The following is a 24,655-nucleotide window of genomic DNA, read 5'->3' as shown; positions in this document are numbered from 1 at the left end:
TGGCATCTGGGGTCTTGGCAAGCCTAGCAACGAGCTGTGGGTAGTGTTCCTATTCCTAAAATAGGAAATGAAGGAAAAGTTCACAGCAGTGATTCCAAATGGCTGGCAAAAGATACAAGAATGACAAGTAATTCAGAGTAACACTAGATTATTGGTGAACTATCAGATATCTATATTGGCAAAAAAAAAAAAAAAAGACACTAAGAGTTTCAAGTCTTAGGATGATCATTTTTCATGATACAAAAGCATGTCCCAAGACACCTGCAGCCAACCAATGATTTCCCGGAGCAGGAGAGCATGCTTTCCGCAGTGATGAACAGAAGTGAAGGCACTACCTCCCTAACCTCAATTTTACACTTTTAAAGAGCTTTGAACTGTGTTTGCCCCATTTCTAGGAAATTAAGACTTGAAATGTGGAATTCCTAATAGGGCCTTTGGAATATGAAAACGGACTGATCCTTGCATCTGATTTTATAAATGTATTGTTTTTCTGTTAAGTTGTAGATTTAGAGCAGGTCCTGAAAATTATCACAGTTGTAACCATACCTTGACATTGTCTCTTAAATTTCAATGATGCCCCTTAGGAATATTTTCAATTAAATAAATCACCTATCAAGTCAGGTTGGTTTATAAGAATTAAATGTTTAAATGTTGACCTAAAATGCAAACAATGGAGGGTGTGCCACATTTTTCCTTAGTATTGAAATAAATTTGAAATATTTAGTGAAACATAAAATACTTATGATAGTTAAAGGAGAGATGTTATAATCAATAGGGCCCTAAATGGAGAAAAAAATAGATAACTGTCAACACTACGAAAGTTACCACAGTAATTTCTTTGTCTAGATAGTAGATTGGGATAATTTTTATTATCCTCTACATTTTTTAGCGTTTTGAATCATCTATAAGTGTCAGATAGTAAGATGTTTTGAAATGTTTTGCAAATTGAATTAAAACAAAGGGCTTCATTATGACCTGATAATGGCTTGGAAATTTGGTGACAAAGTCCAACTTCTGCAAACAGGGAGACACTGAGAATCCTCTAATGATTCTTAAGATTGTCACTCCAATCTCAGGAACTCTGCTTCATGTTTATTGAAGACCTAGCGATATATTCAAAAAGGGGTTATGAAAGGAAATAATTTGTGGGAAATCTATTTTTCAGCTAAATGCTATCTTAGGAATATTTTCCACAGTACTGCATAGAGAATCAATTTCAATGTGGGCAATAATTTAATAATGAAAACGGCCTCTCATTGTAAGACTGGCAAACCCCACGTATCCTTAGCTTTAAGGTACATCACTTCAGTTTTCCTTCCCAGGACCATTATAAGATCACTCTTCCTCTATAATTAGCATTGAAAATTAGTCACTGTACCCTTATTGGGCTTGTTTTATGATTATAGATTTTCGGTATTGTTTACTGTGTATTTGCGATTTATTGCTTTTTATTGACACTTTAGAATATTTGTCACTTTGTCAATATATGATTACATGTATATATTTCACAAAACATACCTGGTATTTTAATCATTTAAGCATTTAATGCTGATGTCTACCTGTGTTCATATATATTTCATGTTTAGGTATACATACAAAACTTCTGAAATGTCCTTGAGCATCTGGATTAGTTATTGTACTTACTTGGGATTTAATTATTATTAAACCAATTTTTTAAAATCCCAACTAAATTTATATCAGCTATGCTAGATGTGCTCTTAGAAACAGCCCCAAGAAATGAGGTGGAAAGAAGAGTGTATTAAATTCCACCCTCTCTCTTTCTGAGAATATCAGTGTGAGCTCAGCTGGACCCCAGGTCCACAGCCCAGCCCTGGGCAGAAGCAGCGAATTCAGCCATGACTACAGCACAGGCTGATCATTCTCCTGATGAAATTACACTGATCTAATTTGCACGCTGTGAAGACATTTGGCACTGGCTGGATCAGAGCCTTGACATCTTCATTGGAACTAAAAGTACACTAAGAATTGACATTACATTTTACATTCTTTTCTGCCAGGCTGCAGCGTTTCATCCTCTTTAAAGGCATTATTTCAAGAACATTTAATTTGGCTTCGGTGTGCCTGCCATTTCACTGGGTGGAACGCACTATGCCAGAAAAGCTCAGCTGTAATAAAGTTTGGCACCAACAGCCCACCATATACCTACACCACCCTGTGCAATTTAATTGGCATTCAGCGGGTTGATAAATGGATTGGCTTAATGAGACAATATACTTGACATATGCAGGACTCTCCTGAGGAATAGCATTCATTTTTTTTTCACTTTACACATCAACATGTTACAGATACCAACACAGTCACCCCAGCAGTCCTGTGGTCGCCAATGGATGCCTTCCACTGGCTGACCAATAACACAGACTTCCCGCAGGCTACATCCACACTCCCTCTGCAACGGCCAGTGCAGGGTTTTAAAATCTCACTCTCCTTTGTATTTTTCCAGATACAAGGGATGAAATGGCCCCCATGCTTCATTTACATACATCTGTATTTTCCTAGAAGCATCAAATCGCTTGTGCTCTAAACAAGATCCCCTTTCCCTACTGCGAAATGACATAAACTAAAAATCTAAAGTAATAGTGAATTCTAGATTTAACGACTGGCTTACAGCATTGATCAAACAAATAAATGCCATTCTGTCTTCAGAAATGCTTGTTTCAACGGTGAATTAATTAAAACAACAAAGAGACACCATTTTTCACGACTCAGATTAGCAAAGATGAAAAAGAAACAGAATGTTGACTGTTGGCAAGGGATCGAGGGAACTAGGGCTGCACACTCTGCTGGTGGGATCCTAAATTAATACAAGTTTTCTGGAAGGCAATTGGCAATATGTATCAAAAGCCTGAAAATGGGCACAGCCTTCCACTAGGCACTCTGGCTTCTGAAAATATTTCCCAGGGATATAATAATGCACCAAATATATAGATAGTCCATGCTGATCATATCATTGATTATAATGGGAAAATATTTCAAACAATCAAAATGTCTAACAAAAATTATGCCTAAAAAATACCAAAAGTGTAAATTCTAGAATACCACACAGTAATTAAAATAATAGTGTAGACTATCTTGAAAAAAATGTCATCAGTGCCTTTTATGTTGGAAAAATTATAGGACACTAAGTTCATTGTTAATTATTTTTATAAGAAAATTACATATAAAAAGCCCAAGGACAAATAACAAAATTGAATTAACATTAATGTCTAACATTAATTTAAATATTAAAGTTAATATAACAATAGTGTTTGCCTATAACAATGATTTTTTTCTTGTTTTGTCTTTTTTCTTATTTGTATTTTTAATTGAAGGTGCTGAGGGATTTTATTGTATTGCATTTTAAAATTCTAAAGGCATTTCTTTCTGTCTACCTTGTAATTTCTGGAACTTCTTTACTACTTTGCAAGTCAGGTCAGGTCTTGCAATTCAATTCTTTGAATGGTTCTAGGCCATTTAGTGTTCCATGGAACAGCTGTCCAGAAAGAAAATACCATTTAGACAAAAGAAGTTCTTTCTGCTTCTGGCTTCCTGGGATCTGTTAGTAATATTTTAACAGTAGAAAGCTGTTTTCAGACCTTCTAATCCTCATAGGAACCCCTGCGCCCCACAGGAGCCCCGGTTCGAGTTTGATTATACTAATATCAAAGGTAGATGTTGAGGCCTCAAAGAGAGCCCAGGCTGGTGCTGCCAAAGTGCCTCCTAATGACGTACAGGGAGATTCTGGGGCTGGGTCAGCCTTCCCACCCAGGCAGGATGCTGCGCCAGGTGATCCTCTGCCAGGGCAGCTGCTGTTCGCCGCTTTTCTTGCTGCTTCAATGCACAATGTGCCTTGACATTCCTGCCTCTGGCACAGGTCCTTAGTGCCTAGGAGTGGGGAGGACTCCCATCAGCCACCGCTCCACCTTTCTACTGGGTGCCAGTTTGATGCTCTCCTTTCGCCTCCAAGGGAAGCTCCAACACTCAAATAAGCCCAAGGAAATGAAAAAATGAAACGGTGTGTGACAGTTTCTAATTACTGCATAAAAACAACATATGGAAACTTCATTGTCCATTTCATCCCTCGATGTGTACCATCAAGGCAGACCGCTTTTATTCCATCATTCTCTCAAGCATTTGGACCTGATTTACTTCCAACAGGGGACTTTGTTTTGTAAATTTTAATGGGAAAATGGCATTTCTTTTCAAATGTGATTTGGCCATCTTGATCATTGAGAGGTTTTTCATAATCGTGCTACCTATAGGTTCCCACTTGTATTTTCTTTATAGTCTAGTCATCTAATTGTAATCCCTAGGGTTGTTCACAACCTGGATTGAAACTGTCCATTCTTCAAAAGTTTAAATTAACTGTCACTAAGTATCTCCTAGGATGCTCCGGTGGATCCCTAATCGCTTATAAGAAGAGGCAGGACGATTTAGGCAAGAAAAGTCAAGCACACTGCTTTATTAACCTAAAAGACAACAGCGGGGTAAGAAAAGACGTTAACTCAAGCAATGTGTTCAGGTGAAAAGACTGCCTTAAAGGTAGGGAAATAGGGAGGCTGCCTCTGCTCTGACTTGGCCCTACCTGTACGAGAGCCAGACCTTTGTTATCTTCTTCCTCTGCTTTTAAAAGGGGGATCAAGGCAATTTCCCTTCTGACCCACCTTTTCTCTTTCCTACTCCCCCACACTGCAGGAATGATGCAAGCACCCTTTGTTTTCCCTATGGGACAAGGCACAGCTTTGCAAAGGTGGCTGAGATTTTAAATGCTAACCTTGGCGTCAAGTTTAAAAGTGCAGGCAACACCAAAGAACCCAGACATCCATCAAACACCCATTTGCTAAAAGCAAAACCTTCCAGTTTCTCCTCTCCTCCCCGCTGGCCACAGAAGCGCTCAGTTAATGAATCAGAAAAAAGCTGGTTACCAGATGTCCTGGCTTATTAACACGCACATCGCATTCTGTAATGGCATTCACCAAGCAAGCTGTGTGGAACCTAGACATGGCAGAAGCGAAATTCTCTCAGATGGGCTCCAAAGTGTGTGTGTGTGTGTGTGTGTGTGTGTGTGTGTGTGTGTGTGTGTGTGTGTGTTGGCCAATTTCAAAAATGGTGCCTTCACTGGTGCATTCAAGCCTCTGTGGACACTGTCTAGGGGAGGAGCATATAGATCTTGACTTGGTCACAGAGACCCTCTCCAAGGTCACCCTGCCTCTCTCAGCCCTTCCTTGAATCTGAGCAGAAAGGCTGACACTGGCTCTTAAATGTTGAAAAGGAAGACTGCTAATAAACTTAGGGACAATGCAAAGGAGAAGCCGGTTTGGTTTGATTGGTTTTCACCACAGCTAATTTTAAAGCCACCCATTGTTCAACTCTGCAGTCTAATTTTATGTTAATATCCTGAAAGTTGTCAAATCTTGGCAAAACCTATGCATAAATTACATACGAGTGGCTCGCAGGAGGGGGAAAAGTAATGACTGTCATGGTTAGCCAAACCCATTAATAGTCTGACAAGCAATAACCTAGAAGTTCTGGTCAGCTGCTGCAGACACCAGGAAAACTTTTGCAATTAATATCTTTTCTTGTTCTGTCTTTGTTCTTTTTTTTGGGGGTGGGGACGGTCAGAAGAGGTTTCCTCTGTAAAAACAAAATTGATCAGTATCAGCCCACCAGGGCTGGGCTTGTCCTCTTTATTGGTTGACCACTGCCATGCTTTCTCATAAAACCACTGTTTTTTGAAGAAATGTCACATTTGGGTTGATGGGCATTGATAGCCTTCAGAAAAGGTCATGTGGTTCCCCAAACAATAAAAAAAGTAAGATGTTTTCATCTCTAGCTCAGTTCTGAGTTGCAGACCCCTCTGAGTTTGGTAGATATGGAGAGGCTTAAAATCTCCCTTCAAAGATGCATTCTCAGTCTTTCGATCAGTTTCTTATGCCTTTCCCCACCTCTGACATGCATGCTCTACTCTAGTGCATCTACTCACCTCCTGCTCCCCTCATCCCCTACTCCATCCTTCCCTTCTCCTCTTGCACTTCTCTTTCTGTGATAAGGAATTCGGGATAAAATAAATGAATCAATTTGGTTAATCAGTTCCTGTGCCCCCTGGTTAAAATATTTTGAGTCTCACTGCTATTGTATATGTTTATGTACAACAGACACATACGCATAATCTATTGCTCATTTTTCCGGGAAATACTGCTGGTGGAATCAGCTGAGTTCCCAACTATACCTAGAATAATTACTGGATTTCCCCACAGTTGTTATAGCTAATTTAGCAAACACAGTGGTGGATATGAGTGGATACTAAAAATTATTCACTAAAGTAGATGATGGGTGGGGGAATAGATGAGTAGCAGCAGGGCACATTCCTATTTTGGTATTGCTACTATAGCTTCATTATGAGGAACTTTTTTTTTTCTGCAGTAAATCATTGTCTGTGTGTAGGGTTTCACACACAATATTAACAGGCTACTTGGTGATATTTGGTTGGTCAGTGGCTAGAAGCAGAGGGAACAGGAAAAGGTGAGGTTGGAGAGATAAGCAGAGCTATGATAAGAAGTGGCCCTGGAGTCAGGCTGGGAACTGAAGGTAAAATGTCTCCTGCTTGTAAGAGGACAAGTGGAAGACTTTAAGCAGAGAGATTGGTTGGTGTTGTTTAGGACAGTTATTCGTGAGGGGAGAGATAGGGGGTGAGGAGAGGATCCTGACAGCAAAGCCAGTGAGGAAGGTCTTTCAGCAGTGGAGACATTAAGACAAAAAGCAACAGACTTAAAGCAGAACTGTCCCAATTTGGTGACAGACCACGATCATCAAACCGATATGGTTCAGCTTTGTGTGAACCTTGACGGCTTTAAGGAAGACAGCAAATGTACAAATGGCTAGGATAAGAGCAGAGAGAAAGGACTGCAGGGCCCCATGGTCAGCAACAGTTAGGTTTTCTAGAAATTGGTTTTTGAGAAATAATGGAGCCCTACATCAAACTATTTCCGACTGTCAGTGATGAATCCAACAAGTTGAATCAGACAAACAAAATCTAAAAAATGCTTATTGATTGTGAAGGAGGAAAAAAAAAGCTCCTTATCTTGAAGGAATTTAGCTAAGCTGTACAAATAGTAAATTAGTCTTGTGAACTCAAGTAAAAAGAGTTCTCTATAGACTCAGAATTCTGGTGTTTCTTAACTGAAAGTTGAATGAAATGCTCCACCTGGCCTCACTCTTCTCCCTTCCCTAAATATTATAATAAAATACAGTGAAAGAAAATGATATTCATGAACTAAACACATCTCACATAGCCACCATCATCAACTCAGGTGGATGACACCCCAGTCTTGCTCAAACAAACCAGGAAGGAAGGAAGCGCTGGAACAGGAGCACAACTGAGTACCAGTTGTCTGAAGAGCAAGTTTGCTGTCATCTTGGGACACGTCATTTTTAGAAACAATGACTCGTTTGGCAGTCCCACACATGTTCCCCTCGCTGAGAGCTTTCTAACATTCCATGCCTTACTTTATTTAGGTTTGGGATTTTTGTGGATATAAATCTTTAGCAAACCTAGTCCAGAATCCTAATTCCATTTGTTGTTATTCATTCTATTCACACTGTTTCCCCGGCCCTTTATGTCTTCTATTACCAACCCTTGATTCCCTGCGTTGGAGTCCTTGTCTGAGTACCTCATATCAAATGGCAGCAGTGTAGAATGCCTAATTATTTCACTGTTGAACTTGAACAGCTGTCTTCCGTAGTCTATGTAACAGTGCTAGTGCTCTCGCTGTTGAAAACAGCCTTTGTTGCATGAAGGATGTGATTTTCACACTAGAAAACATTTCCTTGTAGCCCAGGAAACATCTGAAGGGTCCTGAGACAGATTTGTCCAAAATACCAGGCCCCACCTTTGTATTTTCAATTGAATTTCTAATTGAATATTTCAATATTTTAAAGAATAATTACACAAGAATCCGGAACTTGCTCTTGTCCCCAAGAATTTTGTGGCATAGCTCTTGACTTCATTTTGACACTTTTGATAATTCCAAGTACACAGTGAGATTTTTCTAGAATATGTGAATTCTTTAAGCCACAATGTATAGTGCTATAGGATATCTAGGCTATATAATCTAGGGCAGGTTGAAAGGGAATCTGAAGAATTAAATACTTGTCCTTTAAAAAGAAAATACAGACTGAGTCTCAGTGACAGAAAGAGGGACCATAGAAGAGGTTATCTGAGAACAGCTCTTTGTGAGAGGGTGTGGTGAGAGCAGTGATGCCTCTGGGAGCAAAGGGACCTTATGTCCAGTGGAGTTCTTGGACTTCCAAATTCCTGGATTCTTCTATCTCTTCCTTCTTAGGGCTTTTCTTCACTGTCTTGTTCTGTGTTTGAATCTCCCTAGTAACATGACTTCAATTGCATGGTGGTGATTCACTTCTTCTCCATTTGGGGATCTTTTACCACCTGTAGTCATAAGGAGTCCTCCATGGTCTCTTAATCAGTAGCCTATAGAGTTTGCTTTATTCAGCATTTCATTCACACATACCATTTTATTTCTAACTTGACAGGAAGTAAATGTAGGATTTCACAGCATATTTATTTATTTATTTATTTATTTATTTATTTATTTATTTTTGGGTTTTCGAGACAGGGTTTCTCTGCGTAGCTTTGCACCTTTCCTGGAGCTCACTTGGTAGCCCAGGTTGGCCTCGAACTCACAGAGATCCTCCTGGCTCTGCCTCCCGAGTGCTGGGATTAAAGGCGTGCGCCACCACCGCCCGGCTTCACAGCATTTTTAAGATGATGTAACTGGACACTCTGCTGTCCTTGGTCTTCCGCTTCCCTTTCACAACCCATCTCATTTATTAATATATGATCTTTAAATACTTGCTGGACAAATCTGAACAAAATTAATTAGTTATTCCCGCCAGATAATTTGCAGAGATTTACACAGGCTAACTATAATAATAAAGACTTCAGAGTGATTATGGATTATTTACATGTGTGTATTGTTTATTCTGGATCCCAAACATCTTTTAAGAAAATTCTACAAAGTATTTCCTCTTTTCAGAAATATATTTAAATAAAACAAAACAATATCTGCTTATGTTTATTTACCTATAAAAAATTAAGCTTAAATTTTAGTACTTTTAAATATTAAGGAAAACAAATATCATAGAAGGTTGTTTTACAGGATTCAATAAATATGTATTGTTAAGTCTGTGGATACTTTGAATAGTTGGCAACTGAATTACATGCACAAAAACATCCTTTTGAAAATTTACTTCATTTAAAATAAAATGCATGGAGAGTTTACTGTAAGAGAATGGATAACACTTTTTCTCTTTAAGATGAATGAGCCAATTTATAACTTGTCATGGGTCAACAAGGGTCAACTTTGCCAGGCCAAATGCTCTGAGAAGTCTGGAGAAAAACCCCATTATGGGATGGCTTGTGGGCACAAAGGGGCTGTTGATTTATAAAGCACACAATCTCCTGCTTCTCTTTACATTATGAAAAATCCTCTGTAATTGTTTTATTCTGAAATAATTAAATCAGTGAAAGTGGTTGGCACATAGTGGAAGTGAAAGGCTCACATGTGGACCCAGGATCAGTACTTGAGAAGTTCAAGGTTATTTATCTGTGCTCATCTGTAACTCCTTACCCTCCCTTTGGGTGTGAGGAAGGGCTAGAAGCGGCTGAATCCTTTTCCTTTTCTGCCTTCCTCAGAAACAAAATCCTATGGAGAATAAAGAAGCCAGGAACCAGGAGATTGCATTTTTCCGTTTTTCTTTGCAGTCAGGTACGACAGAGTAACTAAGTTCTGGCCTGTGAAATGAAGTAGGTTTCTGCCTAGGCTACTTGAAGTCAGGGGCATTTAACTTTTTTGATTTTTCTTCCTGGGGTTTGGGCTGCAGATGTGACCAACAAAGCTCTGGTTGCCATCTGGAACTATGATGTAAACTTGCAGCTGGAACACAAGCCAAAGGACGAGAAGCATGTGTGGAGGGCTGATGACAGTGTTGCTGTCCTTCCTGCCTGCACTGCTCAACTCCAGAACTTCCGCTTTTTTGCAGTCACTATTGTGATGGGTTTTCTCCTCCATGAACATGACCAAGGTGTTTACAGGGAAACTTCTATTTCTGATTTATTATCTCTGAGAAGAGCCGCATGACTGTTAAGAGTGTTTCTTTGCAAACTATATTGTGGGGGACTCTTGAGGAAAGAAGGATAAGAAAATATCAGGTAGAAAGAGAGACCTAGTTGACGTTGACAAGAAGAAAGACAGAAACACAGGATAGCTTCAGGAGGACCTGGGTCAATACCCAATGGCCCAGAACTTTATTCAAAAGGGCTTTTTTATAACAATGCCAAGGGGCGAGGCAAAAGACTTCCCCCTTGCTAGATACAGCCAAGTGTAGACCCTTCCAAACACCTGGTAACCACACCTGTGGACAAATCACCCCCTTATGCAGCCCTGCTGGGTAAAGCAAGCTCAGATTCTCTGACCCTAATTTGGGCCTCCACACTATATGAGTAGTTAACCTCAGCCAGCTCGATCACATGTGGCAGGATATAATATTACCTTGGAACAAAAACTTTGCTAGACACCATTCAAGTTATTTTTATACATTTTTAAGTTTAATTATACTGCTTGCAATACACTTTAGTGTGTGTGTGTGTGTGTGTGTGTGTGTGTGTGTGTGTGTGTGTGTGTAGGTCAGAGGACTGCCTTGGATGTCAGTCCTGCCTTCCACCCTGTTTGTGTCAGCATTTCATACACAAACACCAAGCTAGCTGGCTTGTGAGCTTAGAAGGATCACAGCCTCAAGAGCTTTTCACAGGGGTCCTAGTGATCCCAACTTCAGTTGCCAACATTGCCACGCAAGAACTTTACCCACTGAGCCATTTCTGTAGCCCTGTGCATCTTCTGGGCAGCTTTACGTGACTCCCTGTCCTGTTCTTATCCAAAGCTCTTCTACAGTTGCCCAGTTCACAAACTTCCAACTCTATAAATGTCTCTTGCTGTCACCCTCCCCTCTCCTTCCCTGTCTCTTCTCTCTCATCCTCTTCCCTTCCCTTCTCCCTCTCTTTCTTCTTCTTCCTCTAAGGTAAGTTTACAAAAAGCACAAAACCTGGCACATAGTAAGTAGCCAATTAATGTTATTAAACAAACGCTGTTTGATACGATCGATTACTATTGCATTGTAAGGAGCAATGAAGAAGGAAAGACTGCTAAGAATTCTTTGACAGCCATCTAAGTCTGCCAATTTTAATGTCTAACAAGTTAAGGATGTTGTTGGCTGCCAGGCCACATGACATCTGATGGCCATGTTATCAGAGATTCTCAAGGGAGGTTGTGGGAAAGGGCACAAACACAGATAAGAATTTGGGAAGTGTGATAGGTTACTTCGAGATGGCTGAGAACTTCTTTCTATAAACAAACAAGTGCTTTTGAGGCTAAATATGATTACTGGGCTCACATATTGATAAATTGTAATTATTACTTTTTAATAATACTAGCAGTTATTATAATTATTCCTTCTCTCATTTGTTTATTGCTTACTTATCTCCACTAATATAATGATGAAATGAAATATATATACTTATTTTGACTAGTGTATAGCAGTATCCATTAAAAATGCCTGTGTTTATACATGCATTTACACACCTTTGGACTAGAACTAGAAAACAGTATGAACAGTGTACACGATCCCTGTGTACAATTAACACATCTTAAAGATCAATACAGCCAAAGGGAGATCAAAGGACAAAGGAAGAAAGACGCTTGGATCATAGTTAGCAGGAAGCTAGAACAAAACCTGCAGGATGGAACAGAAGAGCTCCTGCCACCAACAATGCTTTGAGCCCTTCTTCATAGCCTAACACAGGCTCTAGTTCCACATCAGGCTCACCTGAGAGTCTTTTAAAGGGCTCCAATTGCCCATCTCCACCCTGGGCTGGGGATAGAACAGTGGATTTCCTGAAACATTCCCAGGAGTGTATAATGTTCAGCTGGAAATGTAAACTATTATTTAAATAGCTGAGCAATGATTGTTTGTCAACATTTTTAAAGATGAACTTGTATCTTTATAGCACTCATTTGGCCTGACTTATTTTAAGTCAAAACCCAGAGAGAATGTTTATGATCTATGAAGCTTTCATCTACCCACTGGAAAGCTGCTGAGCAGACCTGCTCCAAGGAAATAAAAATTTGGGGCAACTCCTCTCCCTTTGTCTCTCCTTCTGTCCTCCTTTCTCCCTCTCTCAAAAGGGCCTTGTACCTTCTAGGCATGTGCCCTACCACTGAGCTATGTGCCCAACCCTGGCAATGAGATTTGAAATGGTAAAGTGAGCATGGCAAGGAAATTATGTGGACAGGAGTGCAGGACAGAAAGCGCAGTCACCACCTCAAGACTGAGCACACAGAGAGGATAGCATGGAGATCTTGAGAGCACCTGGATGCTTTAGGAGGATTAAGGGAAAATAAACACTGAACAATGGATGTCAAAGCCTGCCTTTAGTGGCATTAGAAAAACATGTTTTTTGAGGTGGAAGTCTCCTTCCTTCTCTTTCTGATATACAATTCGATATAAAACATATGGGGGGACATTTACCCTCAATGCTTATCTTTGATCAATAATTTGCCTCTCTCAACAATCCTGTGTATGCTACTTCATCACAGTGCTTTGCATTCCAAAGACTCAAAGTGCTCAGGTGCTTGATGGGAGTGTTCATTCCACAATCTCTTTTACATAGGTACTTGCAAGAATCAAATGTAAGCAAGTAACACTGATACTTCAGTCGTCACCAACACCGCAATTACTGTACAGTTGCAATTTTAAAAAAAATATTCTGTGCTTTTCACACTTTTTTTTTTTTTGACAGGGTTTACTCTGTGTAACATTGCGCCTTTCCTGGAACTCACTCTGAAGCCCAGGCTGGCCTTGTACTCACAGAGATCCGCCTGCCTCTGCCTCCCGAGGGCTTGGATTAAAGGCATATACCACCATCGCCCAGCGCTTTTCACACTTTGAAATATGGTGGGTATTTGAGACACATAGGAGCTGTTTGAACTGGCTAGCTGCTCTGGAACCCCTGATCACTGATGGTCAAGGGCTTTTGGCTGACATCTGTTTTCAATGTCAGGATCATTGGTGCCATCCTAGGCCCACTTTCAAGATAACACCATGTGAAGATGTTTTTGCCTGCCTCTTGTGAGGGCCATGGTTACAGCTAGGTTGGTAAATGGTGTACAGTTCTGGAGGAAAACAGCTGAATTCTAGCTTGTAAGATTTTAACAAGCTGTCAACTTCTGCTTCCTACCACTTGGGACTGAGAATCAATGGCACCACAAAAAACCTCTGTTTTTATACAGATATCTCTTGGATCCTTTCTTTATTCAAAGTGACATTTTATTTGAATTTCTTTTCCTATATCATTTTGAAAGTGGTGGTTATTTTCACTCATTTAGAAAACTTGCTTTATGGAAGATTAGCTTGAGTACTGTGTGCTTTTATATCACCCCAGAGTTCTCTGATGTTGTGTAGCAGTTTCCTCTGAGGTTAGAAGCTGCCACTCAAGAAAAACTTGTTGAATCACAGAATGATACAGAAGAGATGAGGTAACAGGAGCAAGCTCAATAAGACTCAGGATGTTTACAGGTATGTAACAACAAGATGTTTTAAAAGGAAGGCAAGAATTTCAATTCTGCAGGGAAATCCATGAGCTTAGGAAGTAAGCAAGTCAATAGCTTCAGGAAGTCACTGAAACAGAGCAGATGCACTAGACTCCTCCCTCTCTAAGTGCACCTACTGCTGTCCTGCCTGAAAGAAGCAGATACCAACTAAACTACGTGGAAAGACATTCTTCAATGTGTTGAGCTACGTACTTGTTGTTTTCTGCTCCTGTAAGTATCCCCTTGCCCCATATTCCTGTAATAACCCCAATAAAAGTCATTTTTTCACCTTTTGAAAAGCATTTTTCAAAGCTGCACTTTGGTATTCTTGTCATAGGTTCCCTATCTGGGGTGAATAGATGTTTGCTCACATCTTCCTAGGAATAGTGTCATGATAGTAATGACAACAGAAAGTGAATTTTGTAGGAGCTTGCAGGATTTGAGAAGTAAGTAGTGGTCTAGCTTTAAAACAAGTAGGCCTTTTGTCCATTTATCACAAAAGGATGAGGCTTTGAAATGCTCTAACAAAACTCTCTCTGAGGAGAGAGTTTAGTCACTTGAATTTGAGGAAAAGTCTAACAGAATTTAGAGGAAGGAAAGGAAAGAAAGTACCTAGCATAATCGACATAGCAGAACTGCACACAGTGGGGAAGACACTATTTCCTAAGAAAACTGTGTGCTGTTAAGAGAGAACAGATGATGCTTGGTGGCCAAAAGCTAGTAACATCCACCTCCATACTTTCACTATTGTGGGATAGGTAATCAAAACTGGTTGTCTGTTGGTAGGGCTTTACCATTAAAGAAAAGTTTTCCAAAATAAAATACCACCTAAAAAAGTTATTTATTTATCTAAAAACAAACAAAACTATGAAACCTTGGGTTCCTGAAATAGGCTCTTCTAATTTAGTATCATGGACATTTTTGTTCTTTCCTGCATGTGATTCTGGCAGTGGCATGGGAAGGACATATCCATGGGTACTTCTCGTTTGCCTACTCTGCTGGTTTGGCTACTGCCACTTTGCGCTCTCATCCATTGTTACTTATTTACTTGCTTCATTAGGAAATAATTTTGAAGGCTGACATGGCGGGTAGAGAAGGTGAGGCTTGAAAGAACATCCAACTACAGAAAGTAGGTTTGGTGAGTTGTGGAGTGATTCCTACATGACCCTTGGCTTCAAAATGAGAAGTGACCATAAATGGAGACACAGTCACAAAGACGTGCAAAAAATCAAAGGATCTTAATGGTCACTACAGTCACGCTGTTTTGAGATGGCAAACTCACAGTTCATTAAATCACCTGACCACACCCTACCTTCAGAACGTGCACGCCAATCAACTAAGACACTCACCAATGCCCTGCAGAGGGATTTCCCTCCACTCATTTATCCCTTCGGTGTCATCTTTTGGTATGCTGCTCCCATCTCTCTAAAGCCGGATCTCAAACTCCTGGCGGTGTTCCTCCACAAGTATTTGTCCCCCACCTTGTCCCCTCCAGTCATGATGATCTTCCTCTCACTTCCTACAATCCCATCATAGGCTATTTCATCAGTTTATGCATGCTGCTTCCTCCTTCCCCAGGGCTCGTTATGTTCATGGCCCCCTGACAACTGCCTTCCTGTTTATAAAGGCACTTTGTCTCTCTGGCCCTTTTCAAAGACACTTTTCTGAATTCTTCAAACTAAGTAAAACACTCTACCATCCCTAGACTTCTCTAGAGCACAGAGCTTTTCTGTCTTTCATAATAGTAGCTGAATTTCTAAGCGGTTTTATTAAATAAAAAACACAGAGCCAAATATAGACATGAAAGCCTTAGAGATCAGGAAAAATGGTAAGAGCAACCAACCAACCTTATCTCGCCAGCTCTGCAGCTTGCAAAATGCCATGACTTCCTGTCTACACAGGCATTTATTGCCTTGCTGTTCTGCCCTCTCATTGGCTCTTAGCCCAGCTGCCTCACTTCCTTGTCACTGTGTGTCTGTACAGACCTCCAGGTCTCTATGGTTGGTACTGGGATTAAAGGCGTGCATCACCACACTTGGCTCTGTTCCCTAGTATGACATTGAACACACAGAGATCCTGCCTGCCAAGTGATTGGATTAAGCATGTGCTACCACTGCCTGATTTTTGTGTTTACTTAAAATGGCTTGTTATTTCCTCTGATCTCCAGGCAAACTTTATTTATTAACATACAAATAAAATATCACCACACATAATTTTCCTTGAGTTTTAGTGTTTCATGTCTCTGACCCCCATCTCACATAAAGGTAGTAATATGCCTTTCGTGTGTGTGTGTGTGTGTGTGTGTGTGTGTGTGTGTGTGTGTGTGTGTGTTACATGCACTGGAGTGTGTGGGTTCACGTGCCTAGAGGTGGAGGCCACAGCAGTCATAGGCTGTCCTCCTTTATTCCCTCTGCTTTATTACCTAAAGGTAGGGTCTTTAACTGAACATGAAGCTCGCCATTTTAGCTTTGCTGTGAGTTCTCGATTGCTATTTTGCTTTGTGGGGTTTTAGGCACACAATCATGCCCAGCTTCTTAGAAGAATGGTGAGGACTCAAACTTAGGGCTTCGTGTCTGCAGAGCAAGCACACTTACACACTGACCATTGCTCCAGCCCTTAACCTTGCTGTTATCCACACTAACTGGATCACAGTTACATCCTCTGTCGATGACTGAAAATTTTTACCAATTGACAAGTGATGAAGGTTTTTTGGGCATCCTGCCATAAGTTTGTGAAAGAAGTCTTTTGACAAATAATATGTTCATTTTTAATAAAAAAAAGTTTCTGATTTATGATTCACATGTATAGAATATGACCCACTTTCACTAGAAATATTAAAATGAAGTTATAGTTTTGCTTGGTTCAGCTTACTTTAGCCTAATATGTATATTAGTCTTTATAAATGTAAATCAATGTCTTATGTTATCTAGGGAAGCTTAGATTAATCAAAACCCCTGTGTTCTAAAAATCCATATTTATTATTTGAATTACATATAATTCTGTTTATTTTAACGTTTTTCTGATGCAGTTTTGAATCTCATTGACTACATGTCCATTTTCAACCCCAACTCATCATATAGTATTCACAAGAGTGTTTTGTTTAAAAATGCACAAAGGTATCTTATTAAATAATGTCACAAACATGAAGTTCATTATTATGCAAATGCCATCCTTGGAACAGATTTGTTAATTGCAACTCATTTGCATAATTAATGAACTCCCAAATGAATTATGCCTTTGCAGATTTGTGTGGCATTGTTTTAAAATAAATTATAAAATACATGTCAAAGGAAGAGTGCTTTCTGGGTTCCCATAGCATTGTTTGAAATTTAATTACCAAATGCTTGTCAAATTAAAATGAGTTTGTAGTTTTTACAATGTTATTTTAAAATTAATCACAAAATAAAATGTCACTGCATTAAAGTAAACAACGTGTTATTTTCTCTCAAAGAACACAGAAAACAGCTTTTTAACTTCGATTACATCGTTTAGAATAGTGAGTGTACTGTTTTATTCATTTCATCCCTACACTGTGACTTCACAAAGTTGATAGTTGTTAGCATGTTAATGTTTTGGTAAATTGAGATTTAATTTAATTTCATTGTGTAGCTTACTTGGTATGGCAGATGATTAATGCGTTGCCTGTGAGCTCAGTATGGATTTGTTCATGATAAATTGGAGGTCCAGAAAACATTCAAGGTCACTTTAATCTGAGGTATAAACAGTATTCCTAAGATTTATTTAATTGGCATTTTGACTGCCATCAGTTAAAATGATTAAAAGCACATGGCTTGGATCTCTCTCATTCTTCCTAATACAGTGGGAGGATTCCTTTCTCTCCTGGAGAGGAGGTTCGGTGACCCTCACACTACATTCTTCACTCTACAGAAACCTGTTCTTGCAGAGTAGCCAGGCTCTTCTCCAATCCTGAAGCCCACAGAGCAGCTTCACCCAGCAGGAATTCAGGAGGGAGGCACCAGTCTACCTAAGAAGTGACTCAGCTAAAATAATTTGGAAACAATAGATTAGGAAAGAAATAAAATAATAATAGTCATCACCACATCACTGTAGGAAAGAGCCCACTCACTGTAGGAAGTTTTGCTGCTGTTTCTCTTTCTAAGTACTTGCACTGACTCTGCTTATTTATCCCTCTCCTTATCCCCTAGTCTAAACAAAATCAATCGTCTGTGGTTAATACTGCATTTTCTCAGCTCTTGACCATGGAATGTAAACCCCTGGGGGAAGGCCTTTGTCTGACATGGACAATAACTATGCAAATTGAAACAAACTAGACATAATTCTTAAGTAAAACGATAAACTATTTTGTCTCTGTTTTTCATGCTGTATATAGGTGCCTTTTCAGGCCTCTGTGAGGTATTCCTTGCTGCCCTTTCTGGAAACTGATAAGCACAGCAGGCCTTTTGGAAGAGGCAATATGTCTTCTCCTGCATGCCTGGTATGTGAATAAGAGCCCAAGTGTTTCATGCAGATACACAGATTTGACCTTTTGCCATTTCCAGGTTTATCATGGCATAGCTGTAACTCGGAGGCTCAGAACACATTTCCTTTCACAATCAAATGAGGGCAATTGTTTTGTCTATACTTTGGTGGTACATGGACATACCATTTCGTTAAGATGCCTTCAGATACTGCAAAGTGACAGCTTCTTCCTAGTTCTACATCATTGACTTATAAGTAGAAGACAATAAAACATTCCACATGGTGGGCCTCTCTGACCTAAACATTTTAATGGAGCAGTAGGCAAGTGCTGAGAGCACTGTGGAGCTACAGCTTGCTGTTAGAGGATCCCCACTGACTGAAGAACCTTCTAAGGGAGACTTTGGATGCAGCCTGTCTGCATTAAGAAACTATATACAATCTGCACAGCAGTTGCCAACATTCTATTCTTGAGAAAAGTTCATGTTGGGAATAATGAACAAAATCATGGTTTCCGTTGATTCAGTGTAAATTTTTTTTGACATTTCAGAAAGGTTTCTAATCTTTTGTTGACATAATCATCATGACCACTTTTACTTTAAGCTTTATTTTTTATGTATTTTATGTATTATGAAAGTTCCAGAAACATAGGTAGTGGAGTTAGCCTATGAAATAAATCAGTTTCTAGATTTCCTTCATTTAAGTCGATAAAATCAAAGAGTGGTACCCCACCCACCTACCCCCACCGGGTCCAATATGGGTTCTATTCTCTTTTCCTAGTTTGATCTTAAAATATTTGAATGATATAAATTGTACATAGTCAAGATACAGAAACTGGCTTGATAGATGTATATGTGTTATAATGATAGTCATAATCAAATTAATACACCGATCACCTCCATAGTTAATTTGTAGACATCAGGAGGGAGGGTAAGCCACTTAAAATCTGTTCTAATACCAAATTTCAAGTAAATAGGATAGTATTATTACCTATAGCTGTAACAGATCAATCAACAGATATATCTTATATACACACACACAGTAGAATATTACTCATCCATTAAAAAAGGAAATCTTGCCATTAGTGATAATGTGGATGAATCTGGAGACATTTTGTGATGTGAGACAAACCAGGCACACAAACACAAACAGCACACGGTCTCACACATGGAAACTAAAAAGCTAGCTCATGAAATTGGCACTGGAGCACAGCAGCCAGTGATTGAACAGTGGGGGAGACAGGAGAATTCTAGTTAAAAGGCATAAATTTCTGTTGCAGAATCAGTAAGTTCTGGGCTCTACATTATAGTCATGATGTTCTAAGTGAGTTTCTGTGTTAATTTATACAGAATGTGCTGTGCACTGACTTTAAGGGGAACCTTCAGGTTTTCTTTAAATTTCAGTCCCTTTAGAGAGGGACCCTACATTTATTTTAATTTTTGAGGTTTTTCTAAGACTAAGTTGTTCTAGTAAAGACCAGAAGCCATAAGTATCTAAATTTATTCATCCTTTATTTCCAAAGAGAGTTAGGTTTTTTGTAAACCAAACCTCTTCCTGACAAAACAATGTCCAATCCTAAGTTGCTTGGCTTCTGTTCTATTTATCCAAGTCTGCCTCTTTCTCCGTACTTTTCTGTGGTGGTATTCTAATTGTACTGAAATGTGATTTTGATTGTATGTTAATAATAAAGTTGCCGGGGTCAGGCTATGAGTCAAGCAGAGTGGGGGTGGTGGTGGGGGGGGGGGGGGGGGGGGGGGGTGGTGGGGGGGGGGTGGGGGGGGGGTGGACGCTTAATCCATAGATTCGTGTGTTAGGGATCAGCAGCATTGGGACATTGCTTTAGACTAGGGGGGTACATTCAGAAGTGAGGGCAGTCAGTGTTTGGTTACAAAATGAGAAGCAGAAAAAATATAAAAAAAAAACGAAAGACAGGAAAGCTCTCTTCGAGAAGCTGGGAAGAGAGGAGGAGAGATTTTAGCTCTGAGCTCTGACCTCTTGCTTTCTTTTACTTGTTTCTGTTTCTTATTTATAACGTTTTTAAATCTACACTTTTCTTTTCTTTACTTTTTTTTTTTTTTTTTTTGGTTTTTCAAGACAGGGTTTCTCTGTGTAGCTTTGCGCCTCGCTTTTTAGACCAGGCTGGCCTCGAACTCACAGAGATCCTCCTGCCTCTGCCTCCTGAGTGCCGAGATTAAAGACGTGCACCACCACCGCCCGTCTCCTTACATTTTTAGGCATTAAATATACATTATTCTAAACTATCAAGTTGAAAGCATATTTCAATCTACAAGTTGGAAAAGCTTCCATTTCTCCTACAAGTGCTCAGAGGTATTTTATATTATCATTTGGCATAAAATAGCTTTTTAAGAAACAGTTTTTAGAAAATGCAATAACTATTATAATAGAAAAATCTCTCATTTGGGTCTTTATACAATATTGCACATTTTAAGTAACTAGAAACTGGTTTCTGGTGAAGGGAATTTTTTCTTAATTGCTAGATATTACATGGTCAAAAATCAAATTTCATTTTATTTCTTTTCCAATTAGGTATTTAATTTGTCCAGATAAAAGAAGAAGTACAAGAGGCATCTGTGGTTTGAACAATAAAGCACGGGTCTATTATTTTCTGATTTGTGTGAATAAATAGGACCCATCTTTTTTCTGAACATTAACTTGCAACTTAAAGATTCACAGACATTGAATATTCGTGCATATAATTTGAGATATTCTTCCCTAGAGTTCAAATTGAAGCACATTGTTGATATATGTCCACCATGACATGATGTGACACTCTTTGTAGTTATTTTTAAGTAGAAATAAAATATTAATTCATTCAAGTTTGTGTGTAGAATGTATCTAGAGGAGGGGAAGACTCAGAAAGGTAAACAGTGACAGAATGTTAATTAATTTCTTTTAAAGAGAAGTCACTTTAACTTGAAGGGCAGAAAGGTCTGTCTCTAAACCCCCCTGTGATCTAGAAGAGGGAATTCACAGTGACTACCACTCACTAGAAAAGCCTTTATCATTTCCCATGCTAGTCCAAAATGAATAGAGTACTTCTATTTTCCCATGGTTAGAAAAGTGAAACTGAGCTGGGATGGTGGTGGTTCATGTCTTTAATCTCAGCACTCAGGAGGGAGGGGCAGGCAGATCTCTGAGTTCAAGTCCATCTTGGTCTACAAAGGGAGTTCCAGAACAGTCAGGGCTATACAGAGAAACTCTATCTCCAGAAAAATATATAAATATGTAGTTAGATAGATGATAGATAGATAGATAGATAGATAGATAGATAGATAGATAGATAGATAGATAGATGATAGATGATAGATAGATAGATAAATAGATAGATAGATAAAAAGAAAAATGAAACTGAGCTTGAGTCATCCCTCGAGATCATGAGCTTCTGAAAATTGTGGTGCCACTCTTCACTGAGATTCAGGAACAGGACACTGATGCTTCCATCATGTGATATTGGTGGTTGGACCCATGGCACACAATTCCAGATTCCATTCTAAACAGAAGTCCAATTCTTAAACCTTAAGTAGCTTCCATGTTCCCCTGACATGAACCTGCAGCCTGAAATTACAGAGTCAGGTTCACACCAGTGTCGTTTTACAAGTGAGAATTTAGAACTCATCTTGGCAATATTGTTAAATCACTTAAACTTAAATCACTGTGGGGCTTCAATAACTTCTTAAATGAGCCTCTGTGAATGGTATAACTCCAGCTGTGACTTAGGTAGTGATGGCTCATGTATTGTGAGTCTTCAAAGCTTTAGATTCCTCAGTTTAGACTTATCTAGTAGCCTGGTGAGGAAACAAGGGAAGTGCATACCAAATCATTTCTCCTTGAGAAACCAACAACCCAAGCTGCACCAAATTCTACACTACACGTAAATCTTTTTTGAAGGCTGGTGAAATGGTTCAACAGTTAAAAGCACTTTGTCACAAAGCCTGATAATTAGAGCTCAATATCCGGGAATAACCTGGTAGAAAGAAAGAACTAACCCTGTAAGTTGTCCTGACATGCATACACCCCATGCTCCACTCCCACATGTAGACATACAAATAATAGCAATTAATAAATGTACATTTGGGAAATTAGATCCTTCTGGATGATGCTCTCAAAATTTTTTAATTTGAGATGAAAAAATGTTCATTGCCAAGCACTGGCAGACATTTCTGAAGTCTTGCCCTTTATAAGTCTTGAAAAGTAAAGTAACAGTTCAGTTCAAATGAGTCTCAAGCCAATAATGGAACCCTTACTCCGATTCAGGACCTATTCTAGACACTCAGATTATTTAGATGAATAATAAAGGCCACCAATGAGCTGACAGCCTGTGGGGGAGACAAACAATTGAGATAATAATTGTTTTCTCAAGAAGGAAGTTCAATGATGGAGGTATATGGAAAGAAGGTGTTCTAAACAAACTTGAAGGGAAAAAAAGAGAAAAAATGGGTTGGAGATGTCCAGAAAACACTTCAGAGTATTAGTATTTGGTTGATACATGGAAGTCATCTGACCCCTATGACTGTGTGGCCCCTGATAAAGTGTGAATAGCAGAAAGCTGATGTGGGATTGATTGGTGATTTTCCTGAGAAGCAACCAAGGATTCAGCTTCATTAACAAATATGAAACAGATTTATTACATGAAATTTTAAAGACAAATTTAGCCCCATATTTTCACTTTATCAAGTTATTTTTTAAGATTTGATATTTTTATGTAAGTGTCTATAAGGAATGTATGCTATACATATCCAGGTGTCCAATGAGGCCAGAGGGGACTGTTGTCTTCCCTGGAGCTGGAGATCCAGGGTTGTGAGCTGCCTGGCATGTGTGCTAGGAAGCCACTCAAGTCCTCTGCAGCAAAAGGCTCTTTACAGTTGAGCCATTTCATCTCGAGATGGAAGCCCCCATTGTGCCAAATTTAAGGAAGCACCAGAATCTCAGAAATCTCAGGGCCTTGGGCATATCCATCAGGAGATGTTGCAGACACATTATATCTTTATAGCTGTACTTTAGTCATAGTACTCTGCTGGTTATAAGCATTGCTATATTAGAATATGCTTCCAAAATCCCTTTAAACCTATACCATCTTAAAATGTCGTGCTAGAAACTTCATCCAATGACTGAGGGAACGGGATGCAGAGATCCACAGCCAGGCCCCAGGTGGAGCTCCAGGAGTCCAATTGGTGAGAAAGAGGAGGGTTTGTAGGAGCGAGAATTGTTGAGACCAAGATTGGAAAAAGCACACGGGACAATTAGCCAAACGAATGGAAACACATGAACTATGAACCAATAGCTGAGGAGCCCTCAACTGGATCAGGCCCTCTGGATAAGTGAGACAATTGATTAGCTTGAACTGTTTGGGAGGCATCCAGGCAGTGGGACCAGGTCCTGTACTCAGTGCATGAGTTGGCTGTTTGAAACCTGGGGCTTATGCAGGGACGCTTGGCTCAATCTGGGAGGAGGGGACTGGACCTGCCTGGACTGAGTCTATCAGGTCGATGATCCCAGTCCTCCAGGGAGACCTTGATCTGGAGGAGGTGGGAGGAAGGCGGTGTGGGGGGGAGAACAAGGGAATCCGTGGCTGATATGTAGAATTAAATTGCCACTGGGCTTGCCTCTACTTTCTCCTGGATCTCACTGTCTACAACAGCACTAGGAAGGGTAAGAAGAGGAGTGGGGGTGGGGGGGAATGCAAGACTTCTCACTCTCTTCTGTGTATCATCCTTCCTTCAAAGTTGTGTGTCAGCCACCTACTTGATTCTGTGGGTAAGCCGAAGGTCACTCTTCTGCACATCATTAGTAAAGTACTGGCAGGGATAATAAACACAGAACAGGTCATTAGACGAGCTATTACATCATTATAGTTGCAACCAGGTAAAGTGCTTTAATAGAATATGATTAGACGACCACGCTGGTGTAGCCTCCTGCTCCCCCAAACAGAAGAAAACAAAGCCAGTTTTGTAAAACATTGCCATGGTGGTCAGAATAAATGATGAAATTCTATTTTCTTCAGGAAAGTTTGATGCCAAAAACAAGACAGCAAAGGCAGTGACTGTTTTCATAATCTATAATATGTACAAAATTTTGTTAGGAAGATGATAATGCACTCCTGGAAATTTTCCTATTATAATCTTTTAATAATATATAGTCCTCACCCCACCCCCAAAGAATAAAGGGAAAAATCTCATTGGAAATCTTATACACCTGCGTGGCTAGTCAATTATTCACAAGGCATCACGATCTAGTATACATTTCCCTGACCTAATTCTGTTAGACAGACAATTTGTCATGCTAGCAAAGGATGCATGGGAAACGAATGGAGCAGAGAAGACAACCTCTGAACACACACACATTTTGCTCACTATGAGATATTTTTAAAAATCAGATGTGCACACAGAGAAACCCTGTCTCAGAAAAAAAAAATTCAGATGTGCAGACACATCATCCTCCATCTGTCATCAAGAGCCCGCAATGAAAATATTGCTGAGATATCTGTGGTTCTGAAGAGAGACTCTGAAATTGAGAGATGCTAGTACCCTGCGTAAATAACC

The sequence above is a fragment of the Peromyscus leucopus genome, chromosome 4 (assembly GCF_004664715.2).
Source record: "Peromyscus leucopus breed LL Stock chromosome 4, UCI_PerLeu_2.1, whole genome shotgun sequence".
Taxonomy (NCBI): Eukaryota; Metazoa; Chordata; class Mammalia; order Rodentia; family Cricetidae; genus Peromyscus; species Peromyscus leucopus.
The sequence above is the reverse complement of the archived record's forward strand: the minus strand, read 5'-3'. Positions refer to the sequence as shown.